The sequence below is a fragment of the Hylobates moloch genome, unplaced genomic scaffold (assembly GCF_009828535.3).
Source record: "Hylobates moloch isolate HMO894 unplaced genomic scaffold, HMol_V3 SCAFFOLD_10, whole genome shotgun sequence".
Classification (NCBI taxonomy): Eukaryota; Metazoa; Chordata; class Mammalia; order Primates; family Hylobatidae; genus Hylobates; species Hylobates moloch.
In genome coordinates, this window is record NW_026652285.1 from 41,843,800 (window position 1) to 41,871,184 (window position 27,385).

Here is a 27,385-nt window from a genome sequence, read left to right on the forward strand (position 1 = left end):
TTGATGTTCCACCACGTCTGGTTTGGTGGAATATGTGAGTTGAATAGAATGGTATTGGTAGTGATTTTCTGTCAATTGGTAAGTTAAGAGATGATTTAATTATGCAAAAAGCAGACTGCTATGTTATAAAAAGACCTCCTTGAGGGCTTGGGGTCTTTTCTTTCTCAGCCCTGCTGAAACAGTGGATACCTAACAAGCTTGGGTATAGTGTCCAGCTGAGGCTTCCACAGCTTACAGAGCAAACCTCACTGCTATGCCAGAGGCTTCTCGGGAGAAGAGCTTGGATCTGGGACACACAATTAAGAACTCATTTAAAAGAAAGACCCTGCAATGTTAAACATCAAAATATCTGTGCATTTATATATACAGTTACATACTTAGTATGACACTGGTTACCAACTTGGCTGAGTCTGCTGAGACGGAACACAAACACACACAAATCACGTACGTGGATTTATTACTTACAGATAGGCAGCAAGGGCCAACAGCACCTGGGATTCATCGCAAGCTAGTCCTCCAAGGCTGGGGAAAGCTGCTTGGGGGAGGTGTAGTCCTGTCTGTGCATGCCACACTTGTACCTCAGCTAGGGACCCGCAAAAGCAGCCCACCCTGGGTTTTATACTCCAAGGTGAAGTTACCCCCTGGACAAAGCACTGAAAGACATTCTGTTTCCAAGGGAACTGGACCAGGGCCTGGGCGGTTCTAGCCAGTCCTTTCTTCTCTCAGGATGTTGCATTCCCAGTACCTTCTACAGTTATTCTTGAGAACTACAAAACAGAAACGGGAGAGAACTGGGTTGGTCCAAGGCCACTGAGAGAATTGTCCTGCACTTAGATTATTCTAACCTTTGCAATTAAGATAAATGCTGCTAATTAGTCAAACTTGTGTTATGATAATTATTCAAACATAGTCCTAAATGCATTTATTATGTAACTAGAGAAATCAAAAACAAATAAACTGAGCATTCAACCCAAGAAGCTGGATGAAAATGCAAAAGAAATAAGGGAAAGAGATTGACACCAATCTCCTGACTTTTATGGTTGTATTGTGGGTTAAGCAGGAGAATGTCCTTGCTGGGTGGAAATACACTGAAGCATTTGGGGATCGTGGGTGTATCAGTTTGGCAACTTACTATCAAACAGTTCAGGCGGGGTGGGGGGGAAGCTCTTTGTATTATAATTGCAACTTTTCTGTAGGTGTGAGATTGTTTCAAAATAAAACAAAATTATGTATTTGAAAAAAAAAAAGAAATAAGGGAAAGATATTAAAAACAAGTTTATAAAATAAAAAAGAAAATTTTTTATCTGACATTTTCTGATTTTTTTCATGTTCATATCATTTGAACATTTTTCTACATGAATATTTGTAATTTTAGTACTGACTTGTAGGAGCTGTAAATGGCAATTTATTGTTATACAGGATGCAAATGTTTTTCATGTATTTATCCACTTTCCTAAAAAGTTTACGCTATTCTCACTGATAACATTTAAAATTATAACATAGAATTTAATATTCTTCAGATATACTCATCATAGCTAAATTTGATCATTCTCTTCTGTGTTATATAACCGTCTTCTGAGTTCTCTGTTACTGGACATTCAGATGAATAGCTTCAAGGGCATGTGTTGGATATATTAAATAAATACTTACTGAGGTACACTGTTAACAAAAACAAAAGTTCGGTGGAGCTCATATTGATCGGCCAATTTTCCACAGCAGTATCTTCATTCTGTGGATGAAATAAAATCTAAACCTCCAAAAATACTGTTGTCTTTTTCCCTACATGTTCGTTCCTGACTTTAATAAAGTGTTTAAATCCTTCTAAAAGATTCTGCCTTACATCAAATAATAGAAACAAATACCTATATTCTTCGGTTTTTTAAAGTTTAAAGTCAATGGCTTTTTTTTTTTTCCAGAAATGAAAAGTAGGATGTTTTAAAAATACTTTTTAGGGCCGGGTGAGGTGGCTCACACCTGTAATCCCAGCAATTTGGGAGGCCAAGGTGGGCGGATCACCAGGTCAGGAGATCGAGACCATTCTGGCTAACACGGTGAAACTCCGTCTCTACTAAACATACAAAAAAAAAAAAAAATTATCCGGGCGTGGTGGCGACGCCTGTAGTCCCAGCTACTCAGGAGGCTGAGGCAGGAGAATGGTGTGAACCTGGGAGGTGGAGCTTGCAGTGAGCCAAGATGGCACTACACTCCAGCCTGGGTGACAGAGGGAGGCTCCGTCTCAAAAATAAATGCAAAACTTTATAGGATGAGACCACTACAATTTTTCTTTTTTTGTTTTAAATCTTAACTTTTTTATTCCAAAAGAAAAAAATTAAAATCTAGATCTAAACATGTTAATTAATCACGCCAAAACATAAATAACATAACTGGAAATCTTACAAAAATTCATAGATGTTATCCCATAATATGGATTCCATAATTTCATAAATTATAGATAAAATTGATTTAAATAATAATATATGTAATTCTCAAGATCAATGAATTATTCCCTCTAAATCATCAACAATTGCAAGAATCAGATTTTGTTAATCTTTATGACATGATCTTTTTGCTTTTGGAGATGACAAGGATTTTAGGAGCTATGAGCCAGGAACCACGGACAAAAACAAATATACATGTTACATAACACCAGAGGCCACCCCCTAGTTTTCAATCACGGGTCCGTTACATCAAAATAATATATATAAAATCATTAATAATTAGTCCAGTCCATTATACTGTAGGAATGTCTCCCAGGGTGAGGGCACTCAGGTTTGCAGGTTTCCTTTCAACCTTGCTTATGACATGATCTTAAAGTACTGTGACAGGTTACAAGATAAATATTTTCAAGCAGCAAAACTGCTTCTGGCTCTTCTTTTTGATACTGATGTCACTAAGGTTTTTAAAAGTGTTTTTATCTTCAAATAGCCACCTAATACAACATTGAGTCAATTTAAAGAAATTATCTGTTGCTTTAAATATACTTCAGTAAGTAATACTGTTAAATGAAAATTAATATTCACTATTGAAATTCATTTTTTATTTTTTTATTTTATTTTATTTTATTATATATATATTTTTATTATTATTATTATACTTTAGGTTTTAGGGTACATGTGCACAATGTGCAGGTTTGTTACATATGTACCCATGTGCCATGTTGTTTTGCTGCACCCATTAACTCGTCATTTAGCATTAGGTATATCTCCTAATGCTGTCCCTCCCCCCTCCCCCCACCCCACAACAGTCCCTGGAGTGTGATGTTCCCCTTCCTGTGTCCATAAGTTCTCATTGTTCAATTCCCACCTATGAGTGAGAACATGCAGTGTTTGGTTTTTTGTCCTTGCGATAGTTTACTGAGAATGATGGTTTCCAGTTTCATCCATGTCTCTACAAAGGACATGAACTCATCATTTTTTATGGCTGCATAGTATTCCATGGTGTATATGTGCCACATTTTCTTAATCCAGTCTATCGTTGTTGGACATTTGGGTTGGTTGCAAGTCTTTGCTATTGTGAATAGTGCCGCAATAAACATACGTGTGCATGTGTCTTTATAGCAGCATGATTTATAGTCCTTTGGGTATATACCTAGTAATGGGATGGCTGGGTCAAATGGTATTTCTAGTTCTAGATCCCTGAGGAATCGCCACACTGACTTCCACCACTACAATTTTTCAAGTGAGATCACTAGATCATTCTTATCATTGTTTTTACTTAGCACTTTCCCACTGTTGGGATGCAGCCGTTCTTAGATGATATGTGCCAACAGAGCAAATCATCAAAAATGGAAACTCTTCTGTTTTGCCAATATTTCAGTACACAATTAACTACTTCCTGATTTTAAGACGATGGCTGGTACAAAATAAACCCATTCCATTTTATTATACCATTTCCTTTTTGAGAGAAGTCAAGCATCAATGAAGATCTGTAAAACTTAGTTGAGTTTTCATTTCTCATACAGAAGAATTTCCAGGGCTTTATAAACTTAAGAGAGCTTTCTACTAATCAGTCCACTAAAATATGTTTTGAAAGTAGTTCCAAAACACTTTTTATAAGATTATTTACCATAAGTTTATTCGGCATAAGTTTGTATACAAACTTTTTAAAAATTATTAAGAACATATTCTTCATATCTTTCTTTAAATTCATCTTGAAATGATCCACACTATATAATACAAAATGAGAAACAACTAAAGTTGACACAGATAAAAATCTGTATCTTTCAGTACTCCTTTTATTAACCAAAAAATGGAAAACAAACTAAGAAACAAGTTATTTGAAGAAATTACGGATGCTATTATTAGGAAAATGTAGTACTACTGGACCTGCTGAAGGTGAAAAGTTCAAAGAGAGAAACTTGTGTCCACAAGCTAAAAACCCAAAATGGCTACATAGCCAGTGTGTGTCAATCTCATTTCTGGAGTGCTGTAAGAAAATAACTATCAGTCTAGAAATCTATATCCAGCACAAATATTCTTGAGGAATAAAGTGGAACATCAGGAAGAAAGTAAAAACAATAAAAAGAGCAAAGCATTGGGTAAATACAGGTTTTCCTTCTACTCTTGAATTTCCAAATTATGTTTGACTATTGAAGTAAAAATAATAATAATGTCTGATGTGATTCTCGATGTATGTAGAAAAAATATTTAAGACCATTATATTATTATTATTTATTTATTTATTTATTTTTTGAAACAGAGTCTCCCTCTGTCACCCAGGCTGGAGTGCAGTGGTGTGATCTCGGTGCACTGCAAGCTCTGCCTCCTGGGTTCATGCCATTCTCCTGCCTCAGCCTCCCAGGTAGCTGGGACTACAGGCACCCGCCACCACGCCCATCTAATTTTTTGTATTTTTTAATAGAGACGGGTTTTCACCATGTTAGCCAGGATGGTCTCGATCTCCTGACCTGGTGATCCACCCGCCTTGGCCTCCCAAAGTGTTGGGATTACAGGCATAAGCCACTGCGCCTGGCCAAGACCATTATAGTATAAATGGAGGAGGGAAAGAGACACAAAAGGGGATATAATTTCTGTACTTTAACCGAACTGGTAAAATATTGATACCAGCAGAATATGCTGTTGTGTATGTATAATTTAATACCTAAAGGGCTCCCAAAAAGCTATACAGCGAGATATACCTAATAACACTAGAGATAACAAAAAAATGGAATTAAAAAAATATGAAGTAGCCCACAGTGAAACAAGAGAAAGAAAAACATAGATGTAAGAAACAAAGTATAGACACAAAAAAAGAAGACTTAAACTCTAAAATATCAATAATTACATTAAATGTAAATAGTTTAATTTAGAAGATTCTCAAAAAAAAATCCACAAAAAAAGTATACAAATGAAGAAGAAATTTGAGCTTTCAAAGGATAGGAATTATGGGGGTAGGAAGGTGACAATAAGAGGTTGCATGAGGGAGATCTCTGTGGTGTGGGAGATCTCTGTGATGATGGAGTATTTCTGTATTTTAATTGCTGTGGTGGTTACACAAATCTACACATGATAAAATGACAAAACTATACAAATCATATTATGCCATTGTCAAAATCCAAACTTTGACATTGTGCTACAGTTATGTAAGATACATCTATTAGGGAAATTGAGTGAAGGGTATGAGGAAACTGTATTATCTGTGAAACTTTCTGCAAACCTATAATTATTTCCAAGTAAAAGTTTAAAAGACTCTTACAAAGAAACACAGAGATAAAAATATCAATGATTGAATAAAAGGATGGCAAATATATTCTCAGATAAACAAAACTAGGAAAATTTTGCCATGATCATATTATTCTACATCACTAAAGGAATTTCTCATAAAAAGAAGGGAAGAAGGGAAGTGACAATAGATGGATGTTCCAGAATGCAAAAATAATTAAAGCACTGAGACTGATAAATATAGGAGTTAATCTAAGCAAACGTTGGCAATTGAAAAGCAATAGCATTTTACACACCTAGTAACAGATCCTCAAAATAGATGAAAGAAAAGTTGACAGAACTGAAAAGATAAATATGCAATTCTACAATAATAATAATTGGAGACTTCAACACCCCACATTCAATAAGAAATATATAACAAACAGAAGATATGTAAGAAAATGGAGGACTTGAACAACACCATAAACCAAGTGGATCTAAGAGGCATACACAGAATACTCTACCCAACAACAACAGCAAACAAATTCTTAAAGGCACATGAGACATTTCTCCAAGACAGACCATATGTTAGTCCACAAATTAAGTCTCAGTAGATTTTAAAAGATAGTTGCCATACAAATGGTATCTTCTCAGACCACAACAGGATGAAGTTAGATATCAATAACAGAAAGCAAACAACAAAAAAAATGGAGATGTGCTATTACATGAAATGGACAATGCATTTCAAAAACTTAGTGTAATGGGAAAAGTTTCCTTATCCCCCAGCAGGGCGTGTGATGGGGGTGTGGCTCACTTCTTTGGTGCCCTGCTACTCATACCCCTAGGGTAAGCATGCGGACAGGGGCAGGTCATGGCAAGTGCTGGCACCATGGCAGCCTCTAAGGCTGAGTGTTCACACTCCTGAAGCCCCAGTGGGCATATATTACAGTTAGCTCTTTCAGTTTTGCAGTCTGCAGGTGGCTTGTGTTAATTAGCTCAAGTAGACGCTGTGCCTTATCGCAAGGGCAGAGGGCTTTCTGTATCCTGGGTTCTTGCCTTGGTGTACCAAAAAAAATTAGATCACACATGGGTTTGAATAATGAGTGCAAGGTTTTATTGAGTGGAAGTAGCTCTCAGCAGATGGAGCGGAGCCAGAGTGGGGATGGAGTCGGAAGGTGGTTTTTCCCCGGAGTGGAGCCGCTCAGTGGCTGGACTCTCCGACTGAATTCCCCTCAGCATTTCGTCATTCCACTGGTGTCTGCCAAAGTGTTCTTCTGCCTGTGTGTTCCTCTTAATGTCCAGCTGTTTGAGTGTTCTTCCACTGGTGTGTGTTGCTCTTGATGTCCAGCTTCTGTGTCTCTGCCCACTAAGGTCTCAGGGTTTTATAGGCACAGGATGGGGGCATGGCAGGCCAAGGTGGTCTTGGAAAATGCAACACATGGGAACGAAAGCAGAAATGTCTGTCCTCACCTAAGTCCATGGGCACAGGCCTGAGGGTGGAGCCCTAGCCAGGGACCTTCCCCTTCTCTACCCAGCACTGCCCTGCCCCCCTCCTATATCATTAGTACAAAAGAAAGAATGTAAGACATCTCAATACTAATTTCTTTCATTGATGATGTATTGGAATGGTATGATAATACTACGAATATATTAAGCTAAATAGAGTATACTATTAAAAATATTTTTTAAAGAAGGAAAACTAGAAAATTCAAAAATTTGTGGAAATTAAACAACACATTCTTAACCAATGGATCAAAAAAGAAATTGCAAATGAAATGAGAAAACAGAGATGAATGAAAATGAAAACACAACATACCAAAACTTGTGGGATGCAGTGAAAGCTGTGCTCACAGGGAAATTTATAGCTATAAATAACTATATTGAAAAGGACATTCCATATCAGTAACTTAACTTTCCACCTTAAAGAATGAGGAAATAAAGAACAAATTAAACTCAAATCTAGAAGGAAATAAACAATAAAGATTAGAGCAGAGAAAAACAAAATGGAGAATAGAAAAACAATAGAGAAAAATCAATAAAATCAAAAGTTGGGTTTTTGTAAAGATCAACAAAATTGACAAACTTCCCTAGAAAGACTAAGAAGAAAAGAGAAAACATGCAAATGAAAAATATTAGACATAAGAATGGGGACAATACTAGTGATGTTATAGAAATAAAGAATTAAAAGTACTGTGAGCAATTGTATGCCAAACAAATAACCTAAAATAAATGCATAAATTTCTTAAAACACACAAATTATCTAAACTGACTAAAAAGAAGAAGAAACCAAAGTGATTAACAAATATAAATTTTAACTGATATAACAAATAAAGAAAGAGAAAGAGAATTCTGGAATGGCAAATTAAGAAGCACCAGGAAACTGTCTGCCCCAACTAGACACAATTGCATTGATAGAATATGTCTGATGTAATTCTTTTTTTTTTTTTTTTTTTTTTGAGACAGAGTCTTTGCTCTGTCGACCAGGCTGGCATACAGTGACATGACCTCAGCTCTCACTGCAAGCTCCACCTTCCGGGTTCATGCCATTCTCCTGCCTCAGCCTCCCGAGTAGCTGCGACTACAGGCGCCTGCCACCACACCCGGCTAACTTTTTGTGTTTTTTAGTAGAGACAGGGTTTCACGGTGTTAGCCAGGATGTTCTTGATCTCCTGAACTGGTGATCCACCCGCCTCAACCTCCCAAAGTGTTGGGGTTACAGGTGTGAGCCACTGCACCCAGCCTGATGTAACTCTTTGGGAACTCTAGAGTCTGTTAAAGGTTTGCAACTTCCAGGGAAAGGCTGGATGGTAAATTGCATTAATTTTGCCAATTTCAGCTCTTAGCACAGTAGCAACTATCCATCCCTCACCTCCACTCACATGGCAGGTAGCTGTGCATGCATTCCAATAGCAGTTTCCATTCAGCTTGCAGAGGCCAGGGTGGCCAAATAGTACCCTGTCCTCCAAATATCAGAGATGTATTCTCTGATTGCTAATGGCTGCTTCTGATCTCAGATATTCTGATAAAAGATTACTATCCAGACTATATGAAGAACTCTTAATACTTGATATGGTTTGGCTCTGTGTCCTCACCCAAATCTTATGTTGAATTGTAATCCTCACATGTCAGGGGGGACCTGGTGGGAGGTGACTGAATCATGGCGGTGGACTTCCCTCTTGCTGTTCTCATGTTAATGAGTGAGTTCTCACAAGATCTGGTTGTTTGAAAGCGTGTGGCACTTCCCCCTTCACTCTCTCTTTCTCTCCTACCACCATGTGAAGAAAGTCCTTGCTTCCCCTTCACCCTCCGCCATGATTGTAAGTTTCCTGAGGCCCCTCAGTCATGCTTCCTGTTAAGCATGCAGAATTGTGAGTCAATTAAACCTCTTTTCTTCATAAGTTACCCAGTTTCAGGTCATTCTTTATAGCAGTGTGAAAACGGACTAATGCAATACTCAACAACAAAAAACAAATAAACAAACATTTAAAAATGGGCAGACGATTTTGAAGAAACATTTCTCCAAAGAAGACCTACCAATAGCCAATAAATACATAAAGAGGTGTCCAACATCATTAGTAGATAGAAAAATACAAATCAAAACCACAATGGGATACCATGTCACACCTACTAAGATGGCTATACAATTAATAATAATAATAATTGAAAAATAATAAATACTGGTGAGAATGTAATGAAATTGGAACCCCTGTGCATTAAGGGTGGAACTGTAAAATGGGGTGCAACTGCTTTGTAAGATAATTTGGCAGTTTCTCAAATAGTTAATCTTAAGACTACCAAAGGACTCAGCAATTCCTCTCCTAAGTATGTATAGAAAACAATGGAAAGCAAGGACTAAAGCAGGTATTTGTGCACTAATTAATGTTCATAGCAGCATTATTCATAACATCCAAAATGTGGAAGCAATCCAAGTGTCCATCAACAGATGAATAGATAAAGAATATGTGGCATTGTGATGGAATACTGTTCAGCTATAAAAAGAAATAAAATTTTTATATTCGCTGCAACATGAATGAACCTTGAAAATATTATGCTTTGTTTAATAAGGCAGATATAGCAGGACAAATACCGTACAATGCCATGTATATAAGGTACCTAGAGTAGGCAAATTTACAGACAGAAAGTAGAATCAAGCTTACTAGAGGATAAGGAGTGGGGAAATGGGTACTTATTGATTAATGAGTACAAAGTTTATGTTGAGGATAATAAAAATTTTTGGAGTAGGGACCAGGCACGGTGGCTCACGCCTGTAATCCCAGCACTTTGGGAGGCCAAGGCAGGTGGATCACGAGGCTGAACCCAGGAGACGGAGCTTGCAGTGAGCCGAGATCGCCCCACTGCACTCCAGCCTGGGAGACAGAGCGAGACTCTGTCTCAAAAAAATAAATAAATAATTCATGAATCAAAAGTGCAGTTGTGCTTCCAGCACATTAAAGCCTCTTCTAATCTCAAGATTGAAAAGTTAACAAAACCCTCTAACAATTTCATAGGTGAGAAACAAGCGACTCCTATGAGAAAGTAGTTGGTAAAGTGGGGACAGCCATGCAAATAAAACATACTCTTGTCACCATTCAAGGGCACTCCAAACCATAAGCCTGATCTGGACGCTCCTGGATTAGCTACAGAAATTAAAAATGGACAAATGCTTTCCCCACCTACATGCACAGATTAAATCGGCTGTTTCGGTGCACCACACAAAGAGGCATTTCTTTCTCTCTCCTGTTTTTGTTTTTGGCATCAGCTTCCATTCTCCCTACTTTTCCAGCCATGTTCCTCAAGCAGGAACTCAGGAAGAGGCCTCCTCCCTTTGGTTGATGAATGTGATGAATGCGATGGGGTGACTTCTACTGAACCCCAACACGATTATCTTTGATTACAAGCTTCCACTGCTTTTTTTTTTTTTTTTTTTTTTTTCAGGCACGCGCCACCATGCCTGGATAATTTTTTGTATTTTTACTGGAGACGGGGTTTCACCGTGTTAGCCAGGATGGTCTGTATCTCCTGACCTCGTGAGCTGCCCGCCTCGGCCTCGGAAAGTGCTGGGATTACAGGCATGAGCCACCACGCCCGGCCCTTCCACTGCTTTTTAAAAAGGGGGAGCCAAAAAATTGCATACGCTTTCCTTGTTATCCAAAAACATCAGGATGGGCAAGAACAGCAGAGCTACCCCATGAGCTGAGGCCAATCTTCCCACCTTATCTGTCAGTCACTTTTCTCATCAGAAGCACTGATTGGCTTAGGCGTGCAGGCTTATTTCCTTCTGGGTTATGACCTCTTCAACCTGACAGTCTGCAGGAGATTTCTTAAGAACCTAATTGATTGGCCGGGCGCGGTGGCTCACCCTTGTAATCCCAGCACTTTGGGAGGCCGAGGCAGGCGGATCACGAGGTCAGGAGATCGAGACCACGGTGAAACCTGGTCTCTACTAAAAATACAAAAAAATTAGCCGGATGTGGTGGCGGGTGCCTGTAGTCCCAGCTACTCGGAGAGGCTGAGGCAGGAGAATGGCGTGAACCCGGGAGGCGGAGCTTGCAGTGAGCCGAGATTGCGCCACTGCACTCCAGCCTGGGCGACAGAGCAAGACTCCGTCTCAGAAAAAAAAAAGAACCTAATTGATTTACTGAACATTATATGCAAAATTTAACAGCCCAAATAACTAAAACGTTTTTGTGAGCTAAGCAGGATAATATCATTTTTTAAAAAAATCTCTGGTTATAGTACTTCTTATTGTAAAAAAAGAGTTCACACATTGCTGTTTTTTATATTTCAAAGCAATGTTGTTTTAAAGAGAAATTTAATATGTCTTCCATAAAGAATGATACTGTAGGGGTGGGGAGGGGAAACTGGAGAAGGAAAGCAAAGATGAGAAGTTTATTCAGTTTATTCAATACAGAAGCTAACACAGGGTTTTATTATTTCACATATCGGTGTGATAATGGCAAGGATTCCAGGATGCGGCAGCTGGACCGCCAGCTCCGTCTCACAAGGCTGAAATAAAGATGTAAGTTAATGTTTTCCTCCCTAGACCCCAGGCTCCTCTTCCAAGCTTACTCCTGCTATTGGCAGGATTCAGTTCCTGGCATTGGAGGACTGAGGTCCTGGTTTCCTTGTTGGCTGCCAGCCACGACCTGCCTTGCACCCTTCAGGCCACCCTCATTCCTGCTCTCTTGGCTCCCTCCATTTCTGAATAGCAGTACACACTGCGTCATTCTCACACTCTGAATCTCTCTGACTTCTTCTCCTACCAGTCAAAGAAAACTCTCTGCTTTGAAATTGTGTGATGACATTAGGCCCGCCAGATAGTCTCCCTACTCTACAGTCAACTGTGCCATATGACACAACAGAGTCATGGGACTCCCTGTTCTCGTAGGCTCTGGGGGATTTGGGTGTGAAATTGTGTGGTCGCTTCGCAAATTCTGTCTACCACACATACATAGGGAAAATATTTATCAGTTCACTTTATTTCTTGTCAGATTTTTCTTTCTTCTCAATGAAATCAATCCTCAGTATTTACTGTGCAATTGTGATACACCCTGCATAGATCAAGGGCTCTGCAGGAAAATCCCCACTGATGTATTTTACTGCCACCACCACAGTGCATACTCACAGATCACAAAATAGACCTCAGCAAATGTATTATAAAATGTAACCCAACAGGCCGGGTGCGATGGCTCATGCCTGTAATCCCAGCACTTTGGGAGGCTGAGGTGGGTGGATCATGAGGTCAGGAGATCCAGACCATCCTGGCTAACACGGTGAAACCCCGTCTCTACTAAAAATACAAAAAATTAGCCGGGCGTGGTGGCGGGTGCCTGTAATCCCAGCTACTCTGGAGGCTGAGGCAGGAGAATGGTGTGAACCCAGGAGGCGGAGCTTGCAGTGAGCTGTGATCCAGCCACTGCACTGTAGCCTGGGTGACAGAGCCAGACTCCGCCTCAAAAAAAAAAAAAAAAAAAGCAGAACTGCTCACAGAACTGTCCTAAAACCTCCTGATTGCCCATCAAAGCCTCCACACGTGCCTCCACCAGGGGAGTGTGTTCTTTCCACATGCTTGCTGATATCACGGTCTTGAGCTTCAACCTCAGGCTCTGAGGTTCACCCTGTCCTTCATCTTCATTTCACTGATCAACTCACGTTTCTCCTTTACTTCTATATGTGGAGTCCTGTCATGACACACATATTCCCATGTGTCATGATAGGACTCCACAGGACATGAGAGATGTTTAACAAGACTGTGCTGGGCAGGCTGGGCATGGTGACTCACACCTGTAATCCCAGCACTTTGGGAGGCCCAGGTGGGCGGCTCATGAGGTCAGGAGATGGAGACCATCCTGGCTAACATGGTGAAACCCCGTCTCTACTAAAAAAATACAAAAACAAAATTAGCTGGGTGTGGTGGCGGGCTACTCAGGAGGCTGAGGCAGGAGAATGGCATGAACTCAGGAGGTGTAGCTTGCAGTGAGCTGAGATGGCACCACTGCACTCCAGCCTGGGTGACAGAGCGAGACTCTGTCTCAATAAATAAATAAATAAACAAACAATAAAGACTCTGCTGGGCAGTAGTGATGCCTGTGCATAGGCAAGCCTGCATTTCCCAGCCCTTAACATTAGGCAGGGCCTCATGACTAGTTCTGATCAATGAAATGTGAGCAAAACTGAGGCCGATGCTGTCAAAGTCCCAGTGTGGTTCTCTGGTGTCTTTCTCCTGCTGCAGCGACCAGAAAGGCCACAAATTCCACCAGAAGCAGTGACAAGAGGATGGAGCCCTTGTCAGCCTAGACTCCTGAGTGTCAGTGTGAAACAGAGCTCCCCATGCACTCTCACGGGACATCTAGCATGAAGGAGTAATAATCCTTTTTTTCTTTTCTTTTCTTTTTTGAGACAGAGTCTTGCTCTGTCACCCAGGCTAGAGTGCAGCGGCACAATCTCAGTTCACTGCAACCTCTGTTTCCCAGGTTCAAGCAATTTTCCTCCCTCAGCCTTCCAAGTAGCTGGGATTACAGGCGCCCGCCACCACACCCGGCTAATTTTTGTATTTTTAGTAGAGAAGGAGTTTCACCATGTTGGCCAGGCTGGTCTCAAACTCCTGACCTCATAATCCACCCCCCTCGGCCTCCCAAAGTGCTGGGATTATAGGCATGAGCCATTGCGCCTAGCCCCTTTGTTGTTTTAACCTACAGAAATTTTGAAATTGCTTTACAGTAGTTAATGTAAATTGTCCCAATTAAAATAAAAACTAAAGAACAGTAATTATTTAAATGTGACATAATCAAGCATTCTCTTTTACCTATGGAAATATTTTAAGTGAATTTTGATAATCCACAATTCATGTAATGTTTTAAATTTTAAACTTCACAGTTTGTTTCACACTTCTCTGATATACTTTTTTCTCCATAGCTCAGCATACTGATTCTCACAAAGACATATGATGGATACAGTAACATTTTAAACGTGGCTTTGAGAGATGAGATGAGAGGTGAAGCAGAGAGGTGCTAACGGCTCCAGTCACTGAGGGGCAGTGAGAAAGCAGATCAAAGATGAGTGTGACAGTTATTGTCATGTGTCAACTTGACTGGGCCATAGGATGCCCAGATAGTGGGTTAAACATTTCTGGGCATGTCTGTGAGGGTGTTTTCAAAGGAGGTATATATCTCTTCAACTTTTTAATTGGCGGACTGAATAAGGCAGATTGCCCTCCTCAATGTGAGTGGGCCCCATCCAATCCACTGAGGACTTGAATAGAACAAAAATGTCAGAGGAAGTGAGAATTCTGTCTCTCTCTTTCCCCGCCTGACTGCCTGATCCAAGACATTGCTTGGTTTCTGTCCTTGAACTCGGACTTACACCATCAGTGCTCCTGATTCTCAGGCTTTCGGGCTCAGACTGGAACTATACCACCAGCTTTCCTGGGTCTCTGTCTTACAGACACAAGACAGAAGATTCTCAGCCTCCATAATTTCAGAACCGCCCCCAGTGAGTGCTGGAAATCTCTGATGGAGCGATTTCGGAGTGGTATACTAAGTAAGACTTCATTGTCTTGGAAAACCACTCACCATCACCCCTAGCAACTCAGTAGCAAATGTTGACGTCCTGTTTTCACAATCTTGTGCTCTACTATAGAGGGTATAGTAACTACCTAGAGGTTATAGTAACAGAGGGACGAATGCTTCCACCAGGAGAGGCAACAATGACTCTACTGAACTGGAAGTTAAGAATGTCACCTGGCCACTTTGAGTTACTCATGCCTCTGAATCAACCGGCAAAGAAGGGAGTTATTGTGCTGGTTGGGGTGATTAATGCTGACTACCAAGAGAAAATTGGACTACTATTCCACAATGGAGATAAAGAAGAGTATGTCTGGAACACGGGAGGTCCCTCGAGGCACCTTTCAATATTATCATGCCTGGTGGTTAAGGTTGATGGAAAACTACAACAAACCAATCCAGGCAGGAACACTCATGGCCTAGACCCATGCAGTGCTGGAGGGCTTACTGGAGGAAACAGAAATAATGAACTAGTAAAGGAGGAAGCTAATTATAAACACTAACTACAGCCACAAGACAAATTATAGAAATGAAGAGTTTGTCATATGTATATCTTTCTTTTTCTTTTTTTTTGAGACGGAGTCTCTTTCTGTTGCCCAGGCTGGAGTGCAGTGGTGTGATCTCAGCTCACTGCAAGCTCTGCCTCCCGGGTTCATGCCATTCTCCTGCCTCAGCCTCCCAATTAGCTGGGACTATAGGCGCCCGCCACCATGTCCGGCTAATTTTTTTTGTATTTTTAGTAGAGACAGGGTTTAACTGTGTTAGCTAGGATGGTCTTGATCTCCTGACCTCGTGATCTGCCCTCCTCGGCCTCCCAAAGTGCTGGGATTACAGGCGTGAGCCACTGCGCCCGGCTGTCATATGTATATATTTCTTATTTAATTATAAATAAATTTGTGTGTGTGTGTGCAGGTGTGTGCGTGTGTGCGTGTGTGTCCTATTGGCTCTGTTTCTCTGGGAAGTTCTAACACAAAGAGGGTAATATGGTAATATTGTGCCACTGGTAAGTGGTACAAACATCAGAGGCGCCAGGCTTTTCAAAGGTAGAAAAAGAAGAAATGATTTGGAAGTCGTAATGAGGCCTGTGGAATTGGAGGGGGGATGATGACTAGAGAGAGGCCAATTTTCAATTAAGGCCAGAAATGGGAGAGAAGGTTTAAGTAAAGGATGTCTACATGGAAACTATACTGATCAGGAATTCCAGAGAGCACGGAGAAAGGGTTTGAAGAGGAGAAGACTGATGGAAGATGGAGTCAGATTGAGGAACATTCACAAAAGTGGTGAAGGGTAGGGGTGAGAGATGGAAATTCCAGGAGCCTGTGACAGCAGTAGGTGGGGAGGTGAGGGTCCAGATCTGTTTTCATGGGGAAAGAGCAGAATAGGTTTATCATTAGTGTAAGTACTCAGCCTGCTGCTGTGGCTGCCTTATGGTAACTGTGCCCTCTAAAACACCACGTCTCTCATAAGCACCAGGAGTGTTTTGAACATGGTAGGCAACAACTATGAGTGTGTTAATTTGAATTTAATTTCTTAGCAAATCTGTGAAAAGATGAAGATTATTAATTCCGCTTTTTTTGTATTTTCTTGTGGGCAGGAAGATCCTCCCACCTGCATATCCTGCTGCAGTATTTCCTCCCCCTGTGATCTCACAGGCTTCTGGGTGTAATAGAATGACTCTGTTACAATTCTGTTGGCTGGAGGTTTCACCTGAGTTTCACAGGGAAGGCCAGGAGGAACTTTTAGTCAAAGCAGGAGATGTTTTTCTTTCCTGTATGTAAGTAGGAGTTTGAGTGGATCTTGGGACCTCATTGCACAAATGAAGCCAACTGAGACACTTAAATATATATAAACATATGCCAGATGATTTTAACTTCTTCCACACTGGGCCAAGAGACCTCCAAATCAAGGTAACACAGCAAGTTCATGCTTCAAAATTTCCCTCTTCTTTACAAACAACAATAATAAATAAATCAAGAGAGGACACTGTCAAACAGATGGCAGGTCCAAAATGCAAAATAAAATGCCTGTGCCTTGGGATGGATGTGTGGAGAAAGAAGGGAAAGAACAGAGAAAAAGAAATGCCCAAAACACTTAGCAATTACAATCCATTTATATGTTATTAGCCAACCAAATATAGCATGGGCAATTTTTTAGAACTCAATAAGCAGAAAGCCCTAGAGGTATTTTTTCCTTGGTAGGTCCTTCATAGTTTTATGACAACAATGTCCCTCCATGCCCCACCAGTCCTAACTCACCTCAAAAATGACTAAATATTTTCATGAACAGAGTACTTAATTCTGGCCATACCACTAATTTTATTTGCTTGCTTTTACATTTCTGGGCCTCAGTTTCTTTCTCTAAATGAGGATATTGGACTAGAATTTTTAAATATTTTTGAGCACTCTTAATTTTATCTTTCTACATTCATAATGATATTAAAAATATTTCAAATATGCTTGAGATTCTCATGGTTGTTATTTATATGTATTGGTTTAAGTAAGAAGAAATATGGTAAAAGTATTAAATACACTACAATAAAATGATTGTTTTAGTATTCCCAAACAACAAACATAATTACACTGCAAGAAACTCAAGTGAAATATAGATTTGAAATTCTTATTACTAATCACATCCAAATTGAGATTAACTTCTTAAACATGTAAAGGAAAATCTCACTCTATCCAAATAAATAATATGCCTCTAGCAAGAAGAAAGACTTCATTTTGGGTTGAGTTTTACAGATTATTCCCTTATTTCTCCTTAGTCAATACCTATTTAAAGCAGATGCACCTGACTCATTTAAAGCATCCAGTCAGGAATATGAAGGCCAAATCCATGTCTTCCAAGCATGAAGCAAGGAAATAAGGTAGAATGATTTTCTGTCAATGAAGCTCATGCATGAAATAAAACTGGGACTCGCCATGCAGACTCAAAGCACACAATGACCAAAGAGCCAGAGATCGATCCAAGGTGACTACAACACAGCCCACAGTGAAAAAGTCAGGAAAGCGCCTCCATAAATCCATGCAAAGAATGAGAAAAATAGGAGGTAAAATAAAAATAAAACTGATGAGTAATAGTATTAAACTTTGCACAAGTCCTGGAAATACAGCACAGTACAAACATGGATCCAATTAGCGGCATCTGGGCTTTTCTCGCCTCTTGAGTTAGGATCAGTTAGAACAGCATTGGTTCACAAAAATTGCATACCTGGCCAAAAAAAGTAGCTCTTGGAAATTATTTCCAAATGCCTGAAGAAAAGAAAGAGGTAACATACAACATGTGATTAAAGAGTACTGCAGCCTTGGAGCAGAAGGCTGTAAGCAAGATGGTGAATAGGACTTTCTAGCTCTTGCCCCCCTGCAGAAACAGCAATTGGAACAACTATCCATGCATAAAACCACCTTCACAAGAACTAAGGAAACCAGGTAGGAGATTACAGAAAGGATGCACTAAAGAGATAGGAAGGACAGTTGGGGTAGTAGCCCGACTGTAGCTGATCAGTAGCCCCAGACTTTGGACAAACCCCAACTCCAGGCTATCCCCCACAGACTCAGGCTCCAGGCCCACCCCAGGGCCAGGCAGCCAAAGGCTCTGGACTGCTTGCAGCACCAGGCTGGCCCCACGGCCCCAGATTCAGACCTACCCAAGAACCAGGCCAACCCCTACAGCTCTCATCTTCAAACAGGCACCCACAGACCCACCCTTCAGATTATCCCCTGCAGCCACACATTTCAGCAGACATACGGCTCAGTCCCTTTCTGGTAGACTCCGGCACTGGATTAGACCCCATGAACCCAGACTCCAAGATGACCCCTGTAGACTCAGGTTTCAGGCCAGCTCCTGGAGCCCCCAGACAGTATTCTTAGCTGGTAGATTTTTTTTCTTTGAGGCTTTGAATATATCATCTTGCTTTCTCCTGCCATGTAAGGTTTTTGCTAAGAAATACGCTGCTAGCCTTATTGGAACTCTCACATATGTGACTTCTTTCTATTCTCTTGCTGCTTTTAGGATTCTCTCTTTGTCTTTGATTTTTGATAGTTTGATTATAACACGTTTTGTTATGGTCTTGTTTGGAGAGAATCTGATTGGAGACATTTGATCTTTATACCTTGATATCATTCCCCATGTTTAAACACATAAATTTTTGTTGAATCTCCAGGCCAACACCCACACACCCAGCCCCTAGGACAACACTGTTTAAAGAAATAATCACAAAAACATTCTTTTTTTTTTTTTTTGAGATTCAACAAAAATTTATGTGTTTAAATATGGGGAATGATATCAAGGTATAAAGATCAAATGTCTCCAATCAGATTCTCTCCAAACAAGACTTACATGGCAGGAGAAAGCAAGATGATGCATTCAAAGCCTCAAAGAAAAAAATCTACCAGCTAAGAATACTGTACTTGCCCAAGCTGTTCTTCACAAATAAAAGCAAGATAAAGACTTTTCCAGACAAATAAAAGCTGACTTGTCTCACAAGAAATCCTAAAGGAAGCTCTTCAGGCTGAAAGAAAGAAAAGAATGCTCACTGGTGTCATGGAAACATGAGAAAGTATAAAACTCACCGCTAAAAGTAAGTACACAGTCAAATTCAGAATATTCTAATACTGCAGTGATGGTATGTAAATCATCTGTGTCTTTAGTATGAAGATTAAATAAATATTAAAAATAATAGCTATAATAATTTGCTAAGGGATATACAATTAAAAATATAAATTATGACATCAAAATATAAAATGGGGGCAAGGGGAAAAGTGGAGACTTTTTTCTGTGTGATCGAAGTTAAGTTGTTACCAAATATAAATAGTCTGGTATAAGAGGTTTTATGTAAGCCTAATGGTAACTACAAAACAAAAACTTATAGTAGATACACAAAGCAAAAATAGACAAAGTCAAAAATTGTTACAAGAAATGAATTAAGGTCATTATATATTGATAACTTGTAAATTTATCAAGAATATAAAATACTTATAACCATATAGATACCAAAAATCAGAACTCCAAAATACATGAAACAAACATTGATAGACTTGAAGGAAGAAGTAGATAGTACTACCATAATTGTTGGAGACTTCAATACCCGACTGCATTTGGCAAATTATATGCCCCATATCATTTGAATGTGGTTTGGCCTTGCCAAAGCTCATGTGGAAACTTGATCCTCTATGTAACAGTGCTAAGCGGAGGAGCCCACTGGGAGGTGTTTGGATCAGTGGGTGGATCTCTCTGTCTTGCTTTCTTTCTCACCACATGATCTCTTTGCACATGCCCACACCCCATCCACTTTCTGCCATGAGTGGAAGCAGCATGAGGGAGGCTCTCACTAGATGCAGCTGCTCAATCTTGAACCTTCGAGTCACCAGAATCACGAGCCAAGTAAACCTCTTCTCTTTATAAATTACCCCGTCACAGATAGTCTGTTACAGCGACACTAAATGGACTTACACACTCACTTTCAGTAACAGATAGAACATCTAGACAGAAGATCAATGAAGAAATAGAGGACTTGAAAAACACTGTAAATCAACAAGACCTAACAGACATATAGAAAATACTCCACCCAACAATTGCAAAACACACAAAGCACGTGGATCATGTGTCAGGGTAGGCCATACAACAAGTTTCAATAAATGTAAAAAGATAAAGTTAGGTAAATTATCATCTCTGACAAATACAGAATGAAACTAAAAATCAATAACAGAAGAAAAACTGGAAAATTTACAAATATGTAGAAATTAACACAATCTTAAGCAACCTGTAGGTCAAATAAAAAATTACAAGGGATATTAGAAAATACTTTGAGCCAAATGAAAATGAAAACATGATATACCCAAATTATGAATGTAGTCAAATCATTGCCCAGGCCAGGTGCTGTGGCTCATGCCTGTAATCCCAGCACTTTGGGAGGCCAAGGTGGGCGGATCACCTGAGGTCAGGAGTTTGAGACCAGCCTGGCCAACATGGTGAAACCCCGCCTCTACTGAAAATACAAAAATTAGCCAGGTGTGGTGGCAGGCACCTGTAATCCCAGTTACTTGGGAGGCTGAGGCAGGAGAATTGCTTGAACTTGGGAGGCAGAGGCTGCAGTAAGCCGAGATTGCACCACTGCACTCCAGCCTGGGTGACAGAGTGAGACACCATCTCAAAAAAAAAAAAAATTACAAACTATTTTATGCCAACAAGTTAGACAACCTAGATGAAATTAGCAAATTCCTAGAAACACACTATCTATCAAAATTAACTCGAGAACAGAAAATCTGAATAGACCTATAACAAGTGAAGTAATTCAATCAGTAATCAAAACTTACCACCACCAACAAAAAAAGTTCAGGACCAGATAGCTTCTCTGATTAATTTTACCAAACATTTAAAGAGGGATTCACACCTATTGATATAATCATACAGTTTTTTAATTTTGTTTATGTGATGTATCACATTTATTGACTTGTGTATGTTAAACCATCCTTGCATCCCTGATATAAAACCCACTTTATCATGATGTATTATCTTTTTCATATGCTGTTGGATTCAGTTAGCTAGCATTTTGTTGGGGATTTTTGCATCTATGTTCAGGGATATTGGTTTGTAGTTTGTTTGTTTGTTTTGTTATGTCCTCTCCTCCTTTTGGTATTAGGGTGATACTGGCTTCATAGACTGACTTATGTAAGATTCCCTCTTTCTCTGTCTTTTGGAATAGTTTCAGTAGGACTGATACCAGCTCTTCTTTGAATGTCTGATAGATTTCAGCTGTTAATCCATCTGGTTCTGGACTCCTTTTTTGTTGGCAGTGTTTTTTTTTTTATCACCGATTCAATCTTGCTGCTTGTTATTGGTCTATTCAGGGTTTCTATTTCTTCCTGATTTAGTCTAGGAGGGTTGTGTATTTCTGGGAATTTATCCGTCTCCTCTAGACTTTCTAGTCTGTGCATGTAAAGATGTTTATAGTAGCCTTGAATGATCTTGTGTATTTCTGTGGTATTGGTTGTACTATCTCCAGTTTCATTTCTACTTGAGCTTATATGAATCTTTTCTCTTCTTGGTTAATCTTACTAATGGTTATCAACTTTGTTTATCTTTTCAAAGAACCAGATTTTCATTTCATTTATCTTTTGTATTTTTTGTTTCAATTTCATTTAGTTCTCTTCCATCTTTGTTATTTATTTTCTTCTGCTGGGTTTCGGTTTAGTTTGTTCTTGTTTTTCTAGTTCCTTCAGGTATGACATTAGGTTTTCTATTTGTTCTCTGTCAGACTTTTTGATGTAGGCATTTAATGCTATAAACTTTCTTCTTATCACCAGTTTTGCTGTATCCCAGAAGTTTTGATAAGTTGTGCCATTGTTCTCATTCATTTCAAAGAATTTTTAATTCCTATCTTGATTTCACTGTTAATCACCAAATCATTCAAGAACAGATTATGTAATTTCCATGTATTTGTATCATTTTAAATGTTCTTTTTGGAGTTGCTTTCCAGTTTTCTTCCATTATGGTCTGAGAAAATACTTGATATGATTTCAATTTTGTTAAATTTGTTGAGACTTGTTTTATAACTACCATAGGTTATCTTGGAGAATGTTCCATGTGCTGATGAAAAAAAAATGTATATCATGCAGTTGTTGGGAAGAATGTTCTGCAATTATCTGTTAAGTCCATTTGTTCTAGGGTATAGTTTAAGTCCATTATTTCTTTGTTGACTTTCTGTCTTGATGACCTGTCTAGTGCTGTCAGTGGAGTATTGAAGTCCCCCACTATATTTGTACTGCTGTCTATATCATTTCTTAGGTCTAGTAGTAATCATTTTATAAATTTGGAAGCTCCAGTGTTAGGTGAATATAAATTTAGGATCATAATATCTTCCTGTTTGACTAATCCTTTTATCATTATATATAAATCCAGCATTCCTTTACAATAAAAACCTTCAACAAAATAAGCATAGAAGGGACATACCTTAAAGTAATAAAAGCCATATATGACAAACCCATACTCAACATCATACTGAATAGGGAAAAGCTGAAAGCATTCCCCCTGAGAACTGGAACAAGACAAGGATGCCCACTTTTACTGTTTCTACTTAACACAGTACTGGAAGTGCTAGCCAGAGCAATCAGACAAGAGAAGGAAATAAAGGGCATCCAGATTGGGAAAAAGGAAGTCAAACTGTTGCTGTTCACTAATGATATAATTCTATACCTAGAAAACCCTAAAGAGTCATCCAAAAAGCTCCTAGACCTAACAAATGAATTCAATAAAGTCTCAGGATACAAAATAAATGTACATAAATCAGTAACACTGCTATACACCAACAGTGACAAAGCTGAGAATCCAATTAAGAATTCAATTCAGCCAGGCACAGTGGCTCATGTCCACAATCCTCAGCACTTTGTGAGGCTGAGGTGAGTAGATCACCTAAGGTCATGAGTTCAAAACCAGCCTGGCCAACATGGTAAAACCCACTCTTTACTAAAAATACAAACATTAGCCAGCCATGTTGGTGGGCACCTGTAATCCCACCTACTCAGGAGGCTAAGGCAGGAGAGTCACTTGAACCTGGGAGGCAGAGGTTGCAGTGAGCCGAGATTGCGTCATTGCACTCCAGCCTGGGTGACAGAATGAGACTCTGTCTCAAAAAAAAAAGAATTCAATCTCTTTTACAACTGCAAAATAAAACAAAATACTTAGGAATATATTTAACCAAGGAGGTGAAAGATCTCTACAAGGAAAACTACAAACACTACTGAAAGATTCATAGATGACACAAACAAATGGAAATACATCCCATACTCACGGATGGGTAGAATAAATATGGTGAAAATGACCATAATGTCCAAACCAATCTACAGATTCAATGCAATTCCCAACAAAATACCATCATTATTCTTCATAGAACCAGAAAAAGCAATCCTGAAATTCATATGGAACCAAAAAAGAACCCGCATAGCCAAAGCAATACTAAGCAAAAAGAACAAATCTGGAGGCATCACATTACCCAACTTCAAATTATACTACAAGGCTAAAGTCACCAAAACTGCATGGTACTGGTATAAAAGTTGGCATATAGACCAATAGAATAGAACAGAGAACACATAAATAAAGTCAACATACTTACAGCCAACCGATCTTCAACAACACAGACACAAACATAAATTGGGGAAAGGACACTCTATTCAATAAGTGGTGCTGGGAAAACTGGCAAGCCACACGTAGAAGAATGAAACTGAATCCTCATCTCTCACTTACACAAAAGTCAACTCAAAATGGATAAAAGACTTAAATCTAAGACCTGAAACCATAAAAATTTTAGAAGATAACATCAGAAAAAATCTTCTAGACATTGGCTTAGGCAAAGAATTCATAACTATGACCCCAAAAGCAATGCAGCAAAAACAAACATAAATACATGGCACCTAATTATACTAAAAAGCTTCTACAAAGTAAAAGAAATAATCAGCAGAGTAAACAGACAACCCACAGATTGGGAGAAAGTATTTGCAAATTATGCATTTGACAAAGGACTAATATCCAAAATCTACAAGAACTCAAACAAATCAACAGTAAAAAAAATAATAATAATTCCATGAAAAAGTGGGCAAATGACATGAATAGACAATTCTCAAAAGAAGATATACAAACATCCAACAAACATGAAAAAAATGCTCAACATCACTAATTATCAAGGAAATACAAATTAAAACCACAATGAGATATCACCTTTCTCTTGCAAGAATGGCCATAATTAAAAAGTCAAAACACAACCGATGTTGGTGTGGATGTGGTGGAAAGGTAACACATCTACACTGCTGGTGGGAATGTAAACTAGTACAACCACTATGGAAAACAGTATGGAAAAACTAGTTTTCCACTGTTTCCACACGGGTTTGTTTTGTTTTGTTTTGCTTTTTTATTTTATTTATTTATTTTATTTTATTTATTTATTTTTTTTTTGAGACGGAGTCTCGCTTTGTCGCCCAGGCTGGAGTGCAGTGACGCAATCTCGGCTCACTGCAAGCTCCGCCTCCTGGGTTCACGCCATTCTCCTGCCTCAGCCTTTCCGAGTAGCTGGGACTACAGGCGCCCGCCACCACGTCCGGCTAATTTTTTTGTATTTTTAGTAGAAACGGGGTTTCACCGTGGTCTCCATCTCCTGACCTCGTGATCCGCCTGCCTCGGCCTCCCAAAGTGGTGGGATTACAAGCGTGAGCCACCGCGCCCGGCCTATTTTATTTATTTATTTTTTTGAGACAGACTCTCGCTCTGTTGCCCAAGCTAGAGTGCAGTGGCACCATTTCGGCTCACTGCAAGCTCCACCTCCCGGGTTAATGCCATTCTCCTGCCTCAGCCTCCTGAGTAGCTGGGACTACAGGTGCCCACCACCATGCCTGGCTAATTTTTTGTATTTTTTAGTAGAGATGGAGTTTCACTGTGTTAGCCAGGATGGTCTTGATCTCCTGACCTCATGATCTGCCCGCCTCGCCCTCCCAAAGTGTTGGGATTACAGGTGTGAGCCACTGCGCCCGGCCGGAAAACAGTTTTAAAGGACCAAAAGTAGAATTACCATTCGATCCAGCAATCCTACTGTTGGGTAACTACTCAAAGGGAAATCAGTCACTATTTGAAAAAGATACATGCACACACATGCATGTCGATAGCAGCACAATTTGCAGTTGCAAAGATATGGAATCAACCTAAGTGCCCATCAACCAACAAGTGAATAAAGAAAATGTAGTATATATACACCATGGAATACACCAGACATAAAAAGGAATAAAATAATGTCTTTTGCAGCAACTTGGGTGGAGCTGGGGCCATTATTTTAAGTGAAGTAACTCAAGAATGGAAAACCAAATATCATATGTTCTCCCTTATAAGTGGAAGCTAAGATATGAGGATGCAAATGCATAAGAATGATATAATGGACTTTGGGGACTCAGGGGGAAGAGTGGGAGAGGCATAAGTGATAAAAGACCACATGTTGGGTACAGTGTACACTGCTCAGGTGACAGGTACACCAAAATCTCAGAAATTACCACTAAAGAACTTATCCATGTAAAGAAAAACTATCTGTACCCCAAAAACTATTAAAATAAAAATAAAAATTAAAAAACAATTAATACCTATCCTTCTCAAGCTTTTCCAAAAAATTGAAGAGGAGGGAACACTTTCTGACATTCTATAAGGACAGCAGTACCGTGATATGAAAACCAGGCAAAGATATTCCAAGAAAAGAAAGCTACAGACCAATATCCCTTATGAATAAAGATGCAAAAATCCACAACAAAATGCTAGCAAATCAAATCCAACAGCATATTAAAAGGATTATATACCACATCTAAGTGGAATTCAGCCCAGGAAAACAAGGATGGTCCAACATTAGAAACTCAATGTATTATAGGACATTAATAGGATGAAGGTGTGTGTGGGGGCGAGGAGAAATTCAGGATCATCTCAACTGCAGAAAATGCATTCAACAAAATCTGCCACACTTTCATGATAAAAATCCTCAGGCCAGGTGCGGTGGCTCACACCTGTAATCCCAGCACTTTGGGAGGCTGAGGTGGGTGGATCACGAGGTCAGGAGTTCTCGAACTCCTGAGACCAGGCCGGTCAACATGGTGAAACCCCGTCTCTACTAAAAAAGAAAACACAAAACATTAGCCGGGCATGGTGACAGGCGCCTGTAGTCCCAGCTACTCAGGAGGCTGAGGCAGAAGAATCACTTGAACCCAAGACGCGGAGGTTGCAGTGAGCCAAGATCGAGCCACTGCACTCCATCCTGAGCGACAAAGCTAGACTTCTTCTAAAAAAAAAAAAAAAAAAAAAATCCTCATATAAAATTGGAAATTGAAGGGGAATTCCTTAACATAAAATAAGGGCATTTATGAAAAACCCATAGTCAAATCATATTCACTGGTTAAAGACTAAAACTCAGGAACAACACAAGGATGACCCCTTTTACCACTTTCATTAACATTGTACTGGAAGTTCTAGCCAGAGAAATCAGAAATGAAAAATAAATAAGAAGCATCGAAAGATCTCTATTCACTGATAACTTAATTTTAGATATAGAAAATCCCAAAGAATCCACTACTACAGCTAATAAGCAAATTCAGCAAAGGTACAAGCTGAACACAAAAATCACATGTGTTCTTAGAAAGGCGCAGTGAATAATTTAAAAACTAAACTAAGGCAATTTCATTTATAATAGCATAAAAATGGTAAAAAAACACCTCAAATTAAATGTTATCAAGGAAGTGAAAGTATTACACAATAAAAACTACAAACCATTGCTGTAAGAAATTAAAGAATACCTAAATAAATGGAAATATGCCTTGTGTTCATGGATTGGAAGACTTGATATTGCCACAATGGCAATACTTAAACAGATCTAGTTTCAATACAATCTGTGTCAAAATTTGAATAGCCTTCTTGCAGAAATGGAAAAGCTAATATCACATATGTAAGGTATTGCAAAACATCTCGAACAGCTTAAGACAATATTATTGAAAAAGCAGAGTAAAGTTGGAGGACTCACACTTTCAAATTTCAAAACTTATTACAAAGTTAACAATAATCAAAACAGTGTGGCACTGTTTATCCTTATGGATAAACATATAGATGAGAAAAATAGAATTGTGATTCCGGAAATAAGCCCATGCATTTCTGGTGATTAATTTTCGACAAGGT

The 27,385-nt window shown here is 39.3% G+C and overlaps 1 long non-coding RNA gene across 1 annotated transcript in view; it reads right to left on the reverse strand.

The window, feature by feature from the left end:
- Positions 1 to 440: 440 nt before the first annotated feature.
- LOC131384383 (uncharacterized) overlaps positions 441 to 27,385 on the reverse strand; it is a 32,371-nt gene continuing 5,426 nt past the window's right edge. The window contains exons 2-3 of the long non-coding RNA XR_009215186.1: positions 1,651 to 1,729; positions 441 to 767 (exon numbers count right to left, since the gene is read on the reverse strand). This is a non-coding gene — a long non-coding RNA (uncharacterized LOC131384383). The remainder of the gene's footprint in view (positions 768 to 1,650; positions 1,730 to 27,385) is intronic.